Source organism: Pyxicephalus adspersus, chromosome 4, assembly GCF_032062135.1.
Source record: "Pyxicephalus adspersus chromosome 4, UCB_Pads_2.0, whole genome shotgun sequence".
Lineage (NCBI taxonomy): Eukaryota > Metazoa > Chordata > Amphibia > Anura > Pyxicephalidae > Pyxicephalus > Pyxicephalus adspersus.
The window spans coordinates 92,214,079-92,223,087 of NC_092861.1; the positions used below are offsets into that span (position 1 = coordinate 92,214,079).

The 9,009-nt window shown below is 35.9% G+C and overlaps 1 protein-coding gene across 7 annotated transcripts in view; it reads left to right on the top strand.

Annotated features, from left to right (window-relative positions):
• The first annotated feature begins 1,455 nt into the window (after window positions 1–1,455).
• SYTL3 (synaptotagmin like 3) overlaps window positions 1,456–9,009 on the top strand; it is a 31,027-nt gene continuing 23,473 nt past the window's right edge. Inside the window, exons 1-4 of one of the 7 annotated variants that reach the window (XM_072408996.1) lie at window positions 1,513–1,587; window positions 2,748–2,818; window positions 5,121–5,246; window positions 6,923–6,969. The gene's annotated coding sequence lies outside the window, so the exon portion shown is untranslated. Of the gene's footprint in view, window positions 1,588–2,747; window positions 2,819–5,120; window positions 5,247–6,915; window positions 6,970–9,009 lie in introns of those variants that run through there. The other 6 variants (XM_072409001.1, XM_072408994.1, XM_072408997.1 and 3 more) reach the window with 6 other exon arrangements.

Here is a 9,009-nt window from a genome sequence, read left to right on the forward strand (position 1 = left end):
AGAGGAAGGCAAAAAAAACCGTGGTACAATTTGCTCCAAGAGGGGAAAACATTCCTTCCTTATTCCATGAGGCAAGCGGATGTTCCCTGGATCAACAGTCACTGTTATTTTTACTTTAAAGCCTTAATACCCAGTTATATTCTGTGCTTCTAGAAAAGCATTCAGATTTTTCGTAAAGCAATGTATAGTAGTTGCTGAAACTACTTCCTGAGGGAGCCGATTCCACATTTTTACAGACCTTACAGTGAAGAATCCCTTCATGACCTTAAAATAAATAATCAGAAAGAGAATTCTATATATGGACCATTTATATATTTATACAGCGTGATCATATCCCGCTAAATGTATTTCACAGGGAAGAATAAATTCGGTTAAGCTAATCTCTCCCCATAGCTGAGCCCCTCCATTCCCTTTTTTTAGTTTAGTTGCCCTTCTCAGCACTTTCTCCAATTCCACATTAGGTTGTTATCTTAACAAAGTAAATTTCACGTAGCATAATGAATGTGGTGAAAAACCACTTTGCAAAGAATTCCCAATCACATACAAGATTTTTAATTGCAAATGATTTGAAGATTAGCAAAGTTTTGGCAGTGCTTGAGTGTAGTTGACAATCACTAGGCCGAGAACAATTATATGACACAGAGTTTGATGTCAAAACTCTACTAGCAGCCATCCCAGGGGATTTAAATACCAGCTGCAATGGAGGATGGAGTTGTATGTAAACAATGGCAAGTAAAGCATCAGTAGACAAAGGGGGCTACCTTAGTAAAAGATAATGACCCTAAATGAGCAATGAGAATTTCTCTTTAAAACATAGTGGTTCCAAATTTCTAGCACTTATAGAGAAAAAAATATTTTTTTCTATATAGTTCATCTAATAGTATTTTCTAACTATATTGTTACAGCTATGGTGTGTCTTCTCTTCAAATGGAAGCTGTATCTTTATTAAAGCAAAAGCAATAATTTACATATACCAACATCATTATTTATTTTGCTTTTGTTTTATGATATTATTGATTAACAAGTAATGTATATTTTGCACAGTGATCTATTTATTGTATTGCCATTAATGTCTACATTCATGTCTACTTTATGATTTTGGGTTAGAAACATCTGAAAAGATAAGATAAGTTTCCTGTAAGGAGCTCTAACCCTACACATATTGTATTGGTTTCGAACCTAGACTGAACAAACCTTTTATACGTAATAACCTTTACAACTGCTTGCACATGAAGCTGTGGTTTTTGCCTGGGTTTGGTATTTGTCAACACAAGATATTAAACGTAATGCATAGAGCACAATATGAGGGATTAGCTGCAGTCCATTGATTTTGTACTTCTTCTTTTGTGGCTTAGAAAATCAAAAAGTCTATTGCCCTTTTCTGCAGTATGTTCCGATAGGAAGTTTTACATGTGATAAGACTCCTCATTTCATGTTGTGACTTCATTATAAGTGCAGCTAATGAGGTCTCCCAGGGTCTTACTGACTGAGCAGGAAGGAAAGGCGATGACGTGTTTATTTCCACTGAAAAAAAAAGTTGTCTTGAGCTAAATATCTATACAGTTTGAAACCGCTGCAGTAAAGAAGGTAAGAGATATTATATGCACATTTAATGATGTGTGACAACAGTAGTAGTTTCAAAGGATGCACAGGATGGTGTTTATTGTAAATACTAAGATTGCACAGATTGTTTAATGTACTAAAAACAATTCAGAAAATAGGGAGGAACTGGTGATTTTAGGGGATGGCAGGATGTTACAGTGAAAATGGTGCAATGTTACTGCTTGTAAATCTTTGCAGCTTCATTAGTGAACTATGCTAACTGAATAGGAAGGACATATGCTGGGAATCAGTTCAGGTATATTTATCCATATGGCTGCTTACATAACTGGTAAATAATGCCAGGCGGGTAGGGTGCTTATTTCCACACTTGTTTATCTTTGAAAGATAAAAGCATTGCTTATATTTAGTTTTAAAAAGAAACACCAGTTTTAGCAACATCATTGTCACCATGCGCAAGCTGCTCTTTTGATATGGAATTACAAACATCTAACACTTAACTTTGTTACATAGGGAAGAGGGGTTGTGTAGATCACAGGTGATAGCACTGAAGAAATGAAGAAAATTGTATGAGATTTCAGTACAGAAAAAAGGAAGATACAAGCACACTGGAATTCTATCAGAAGAAACAGGCATTTTTCTGTTTTTGCAGAAATTGTACTTCATTTGCATGCACACATCAAATCATTGCTTCCGAGGCAAACATTTGTGCTTGTCTTGGGTGAAAATCTGAAATTGTCCTCATAGATTGATGAATGTGTCATTGGGAACGACTGTTGTTCAGTCCTATAGAGAAGAGCACAGCACATGCTGCTTGCTTGTCCCCCATCCTCTCTTTATAGAACAGAAATGCGCTATGTGCACAGAGCTCGTTCCGTCATCTGTTCCTGGAATCAATTGTGATTGTAACTAGATTGTTTCTAGTGACAGTAAGTAACTCTACATAGTTAGGTTTTTCAAATCTATTTAAAAAGCAGAGAATCTGGCATTCACTGAAACATTATCTGATGAACAATCTTCTAAAGTAGGTCCACATGTTTCAATGGCAGTAGATTGCAGTTGCTCCACAAGGAAATGTCAGATTCACTGCTTACAAAATAGACCTCGTTATGTTAAAGTATATTTTACATTTAAATCTTACTTTATTTACAAAAGAAATCAATGTATTTTTGTCCCCTCCCATACAGATCCTTTGCAACCACACTGATATTTTGAGAAATAGCTGGATTGACTCTGAAAGTGAAAAATTAAAGTAAAGGTCTGTGTTAAATGTCACTGTAGTAATTTAGGAGTAAGAAATGGGTAGATATTTATATGGAGCAGTATGAATGACCTGTTCTAGGGCAACACCATCTTACCTGTGCTTACCTGGATTGTCTATGCTCTGCCAGCCAGGTTCTTCTAACTGTTTCCTTAGCATCACCAGATTGTGACAGTCAAACTGGTACTGTCTCAAAGATATCATATCCTATATTACTATAATACCTAAAACTAAGGCATCTGCAGAAAAGCCAAGGTTGGATCTTAGGCTAAATTATGGCTGCCGCATCCCGATGCCACCTGAAGCACCAGTTTACGGATTGGGGTGTACAGTAGCTACAAAATAAACATTTGCAATGCTGTCAGTTATGTGTAAAAGAACACAGAAAATTACATTACAAGAAAAGTAAGATATGCATACAGAAACACACAATGCTGACCTCAAGTCATTAAAAACAATTAAAATTTCAGGCCCGTTCTGCTAACCAAAAGTTGACATATAGAAAAGCTTAAAAACTGTAAAGCTGCATTTCCTATACATCAAAGGCATTTTCTTTGGTAAGCATAAATCTTCTTATAGCTCAGGTCCCTTGCCAGTAAGTTTGATTGGCATTAGATTGCCAAGCTCATTGTGGCACATTAACAACAATAATAATCTGCTCAAAATCGACCACATCAATAACCAGCATGACTAATGTGATCTGCTGCTTTATAAACTGTGTAAGTTGTGACAGTAATGAAGGGTGTGGGCCTTTACGCGAGCTTTAACAAATATACAAGGTAATAGACATCCTTCTAAAGTGCTGTAACTACACACAGGCATGTTTTGCAATCTTGACAAGAATCCACATACATGGTATTACAAAACATGCACAGCTTTAGATTTCTGCTGCTGCCCGAAGAACAGAAAATTTATTTTACAGAATCTGAGAGTTCCATGATCTATCTAATCAGGGTGCTGCTCCTTTTTCAGTGGCCAATCAGCAGTCAGGGATGAGCTTGGGTGCAGTCTGTATTGCTTAACCACAATAAACAAAAGTAAGGTATTAGAACTGGCTGTATACTACCAAGAGGTAATGCATCAGGCTGACCAGAAATACAGATACTATGGCTGCTAAAACAGTTCAAGTATATCTGTTTCAGCCAAGTATTTAGCTGTATGCTTGAAATTTAACTTTCAGTTTTATGTGTAATAAATAACTTACATACTATGAGAACTGTGGGTAAAACAAAAAAACACTTTTTAATGGTAGGGTTTGGAAAATAATGCAGGGTGCAAAGCATTAGGATCACTTAAAGTTAAACTTCAGGTACAAAAACTTTACATATATTCTTCAAACGCCACAAAGGATATAAAGTACAATTTGCCCATACAAATACAGTTATTACCTTCTGTATAATAAGTAGTGACTGCATTTCTGTACTGCACATAGGTGTGCGGAGATAAGAAGCAGTATGGGGGGGGGCCCAGCAGGTTCTCTACAAGGGGCAAGGACGAGACCACGGTGCACAAGACAAGAGTAGCAATGAATGGTCTTTGTTAAAAAAGCAGATTTGGAGGAAATGTGCCTGATAATGTAAGAATATACATGCCTTTTAAATTTTACTAATTTCAGAGTTCAGCTTTAAATACATGATAGCCCTGAAGCTTGCAATGGGTTGATGGGTTGTTCCCTCCCTTCTCTCTATCTATCTATCTATGACAATATGACCTAGTCACTACTGCTGTATGACTTTTGTCATTTAGGCTTTTCTCTTTTTAGATTTTTTTCTCATTTAGGCAAATTTCAGATGCGCTGTGAACTGCATTTTTTCCATGTTTGTAGTTGTATTTGCACCACGAAGGGTTGCAACACAGGTCCCGGACATGACGAGGTTTTATTCACAAGCACCCAGACAATTTCATGGTTCTTTGCTGGAAGATTGTAGATGGTTCATAACCCTTTACAGTGTGACAAACAGCACACAATCACACAAAACAGGATTTATCAGATGCTGCATTTGACTCTCTCTTTTGCCCACCTTCTAGACTGTAAGCTTTTCCGGGCAGGGCCCTCTACTCCTCCTGTGTCATCACCTTGGAGACATATTCTTTTTCTTTTAGATGTATTGCTGGAAAATAAAAAACCTAATAGGTCACAGACAGCAAAACCACATTTTGTGTAAGTTTAATGGATACCTACACTTATAAAGTAAAGTGCATATTCCCTTTGGTCCCTACCTTTACTTACAGTAAAGTGGAACTAAACCTCTCTACGCTTCATTACCAATGCCAACATCTTCACCCGTTCTTCTTCCAGGTACAGGTACTTCTGCCATCTTGACTGGCCAGGACAGAATGATGTAACTCAGGCATGTGGTAATTCATTCATCTCTGGCTTACTCACAGCCCAATATACATTCAACAGACTATTTGGAACAGACAGGTAAGCTTGTTTTTTTGCAGAAGTAACACAATATGTACTTTTTGCAAAAAAGAACTGCCGGCTCACAATGTTTTGTATTAAACGTTCAGTTCTGCCTAAAGAAATGTAAATGGTATAGTCTATCCAGGATGTCCATTATGTATATATCATTACCCCTGCATTTCCAGGCCCGGTTCTCCTATGTAAACAAGCAACGCACTAATGAGCATTTATGGATCAACTTTAAACTTCAGAACCCATTTAGAACAATCTACATTTGAGCTGAAAATAGGCCCTCTCAGTTATGTCATGGATGCTATGCCCTACACATCCCAGATAGGGAGTTCCATTTACATTTCTAGAAATATTACATTAACAAGTATACTTTTACATATTTGTGTACTGACCAGGAAATACACAGAGGTATTGCAAACATGCCACAATTTATAACGAAATGTGTAGCAGGATGCCACTTCTTTCCTCAGTTATTTCCCTTTGGTTATTAGTGTAGATGTATTGGGTTTGTGGTGAGACTGCAGAACTACAGAACGTTTACCAGTAGAGAAAGGCGGCTACAACATTTACTAAACAGTACAAAATGTAAATGTACAAAAACAGTATTCTTCTAATCTTTGATGGTTTTTTTAAAAAAAATATTCTGCAAAAAATATTGTGCTAAAGCATTGTGAGATGGCTTTATTAGCTGATTGTTTAGTTAGTTAATAATCTGCCCAATACAATACATTAGGGTTGATTTTTAACATAAATGTAGACTGTTTCTGAGCAAAGTGAACTATCCACTTGCAAGGTTTGTTTCACCTAGCTTAGTGAATGAGATCAGGCTCTACTGATTTTAACCACCCAAATACATGCAAGAAAAAAATCCTGTTTTTTAGATTTTCAATGTATGTGATTGGTTATTTTTTGCGAAGTGAATTTTTCCGCATTCACAAAACGTGATGTGAAAAAGGTAAAAAAATAATTGATTTTGTTAAGTGAACAGCCTACATTCCTTTGGTAAATCAGCCATACCAAGATGATGTAACTCCCATGCAGGAACGTGGAAGTTCATTCATTCTCAGCGTGTTCAATGGAAGCTGCCATGTACAGCTCAGCAAAATTTGACAGCTGGATGACGATCAGGCAGATAAGAACAGGTATTGTAGAAGGGACATCACAGGGCCTGACCCATTCTGCATTAACCACCTGCATGATTTACTAAGTAACTTTAGTTTCACTTTAAATCTAGCAGTTATGAACTATGAACACTTATCAAGCAAATACATTGGAAAAGATTTAGGATTTAAAAATAAAAGACTAAAAAGTTTAAACAGTCCTATGTACTACAGAAACATTATTGGACTACATTGTATGTCTGAATCTAACTCATAGCACATTCCCTCTAGCATTAGCATCAGCATTTCCTATCTTTGAAGAGTATTGCTTGTCACATGTCTTTGATACAGCATTGTGATCTTACATGAAGAAGTAAGATGTGTATCAGAAAATATATGCATCAGGAAGTTCTGTAGTTAGACATATTTGTTGCTGGAGGGTATAAAATTGCTTGAACCAATGGTTTTTCATTCCAAACCTCTGCCTTTTTTACTCCTCAAATCCCTGACCTAAGGTTAGTATACAGCTCAGCCTTTTTGTTCAGTAAACCTGTCACACACTTATCTATATGCTTATTTCAGATGTGGGACTAACTCTAATGGACCCAAAGGATCAACTTTACATGCAAGTAATACTGATTTTTATATTGAGTTTAGCAATGGCAGTTTACATAATCTCTCAGTATAGGTTCTCTTTAATGGGTGATGGTGATACGTAATGGTAGGTGTAATGGTGTCCTGTGGAAAAGATGGTTGTGTCTTTCCCTGTATAAACTACGCTTATTAAAAACTTCCAGTCTATAACCCTTCTTTTCTTTTTTGAGCAATTCCCTGACGGATTTACTATTGGCAAAGTGTAGTATTGCACTTATGCTCTTCTTGGACAGAAAAGGCTATTTTTCCTGGCACACCTTCCATGCAGGTTAAATTGGGGCAATTCTTTTTTATTGTACATGTATGCATTTTAAAACCAGTTATTTCAAAAGTAACCTGCAGGTGCCTAATGCAGCTTTGTGATTAGTAGAGTCATCTTTTAGATGTCATCTCTTTGGCTGAACCTGCTGGGATGGCAAGACCTGAACAAATTGACAGTTGTGTGAAACCTTTGCCTTTTATGGAATATTTTCCTTACACATCAATGATTGATTTGAAATATTGTGACAATCTTGATTATTCACTTCCCAAATGCAAAGACAACTTTCTGAGAGTTTTAGAGAACTCTTTTTATCCTTGCATTATCGCACTGTACACATCAATTGCAAACCAATTACCAAAACATATTTTTTTTTTGATAATTGAAAAAAATATTTTTGTTAAAAAAATACCTTTTGTTATCACATAATTTATACAGATATTGGACTACCAATGTAAAATATGATATGCAGGTAGAAACAGCCTTGGTGGCTTTTATAGGAAAAGTCAAGCAAATCAAAATGTTTAAAGGTTTTTGTTCCAAGCAGCATCGTGTCACATAACAACTGCCAAGCTATGATTTATATATTGGATTTCATCTCACTTGATATACAGCAGCTGAACCACAGTTTATAGATCCTATCTTTGTGAAATGGAAAGCAGTTTTACTTTAGGCTTTAAGACAATTAGCTATTGTTCTTCCAAATAATTATTGAAAGTTGTTAGATTTTTAAGAATTGATTTCCTAAGTGATGACATAGGCAATGCCTGTTCACTAATTTATCTTGCAGTGATGGCATAGTTGGTAAACTGAAAACAGGGCTGTAAAAAAGAAAGATTGCTCATAACTTTATTTCTCTACTAGAGTGATCCTGAGGCACTGGAACGGTCTATTATGCAAAAAATACCTATTTTAGTAAATGTACACTAGGCCTTGCCACTTCACACCTATCACTGTTGATATCTGTGGAACTGTCTATCATTTCATAAAGCAGTGGTGGGAGCATTCTATTGCACTTGATAATTTTAAAGGGTAATAACAATATCCACTTTGTGATTTGGCCTAGTTAGGGCAGATTTAGCTGTGAAGTTGCGAAGTTCACTTATTAAATCATACTTTGTGTCACAACAGCCTTTAGACAGCATTTTTCAGTACTTACTGTATGTTATATCATCAGGAAACATTCCTTAAACTTTAGCCCTTAACTTTTGTATTTTGTTTTCCTGTCTTTGTCTGCTGAAGTGGGTGATTTGTTCCTTCCTTCTGGATCTCTTATAATTATATCCATTACCAAAGGGGCACTGCCACTTGGTTTAAAGGAAAAACATGTGCTTGAACTGAATGAATGTATAACACTGGGGAATTCATTTTTTGTTCAGTTAGATCTTATACTTGTTTTTTACTAATTTTTGTGTGGTAAATCCAGAAATGTCCAGTTTTTTGCTATCATATCCACTTTTTACGATACAGGGTACCCCCCATTTTTGTCAAAAAACATCCAAATTTTACATGCAATAAAAAAATAATGAAATAACTTGAATGTACTGTTTATTTAAATTCCGTTTGTTCATACAAAGAATTTATTGTCACTATATGATTTTTTTTTTACAGTAAAACATTTGAAAATTAATCGGGAAAGTGGTTAAGATAAAAATTTATGTTTATAGCTTTTCATAGAGTGTTCAGTGTTAGGACAATCCTGACAGATGCTCCAACAATAGTCAGCCATAATATGTACATCCCATCTACCCTGATA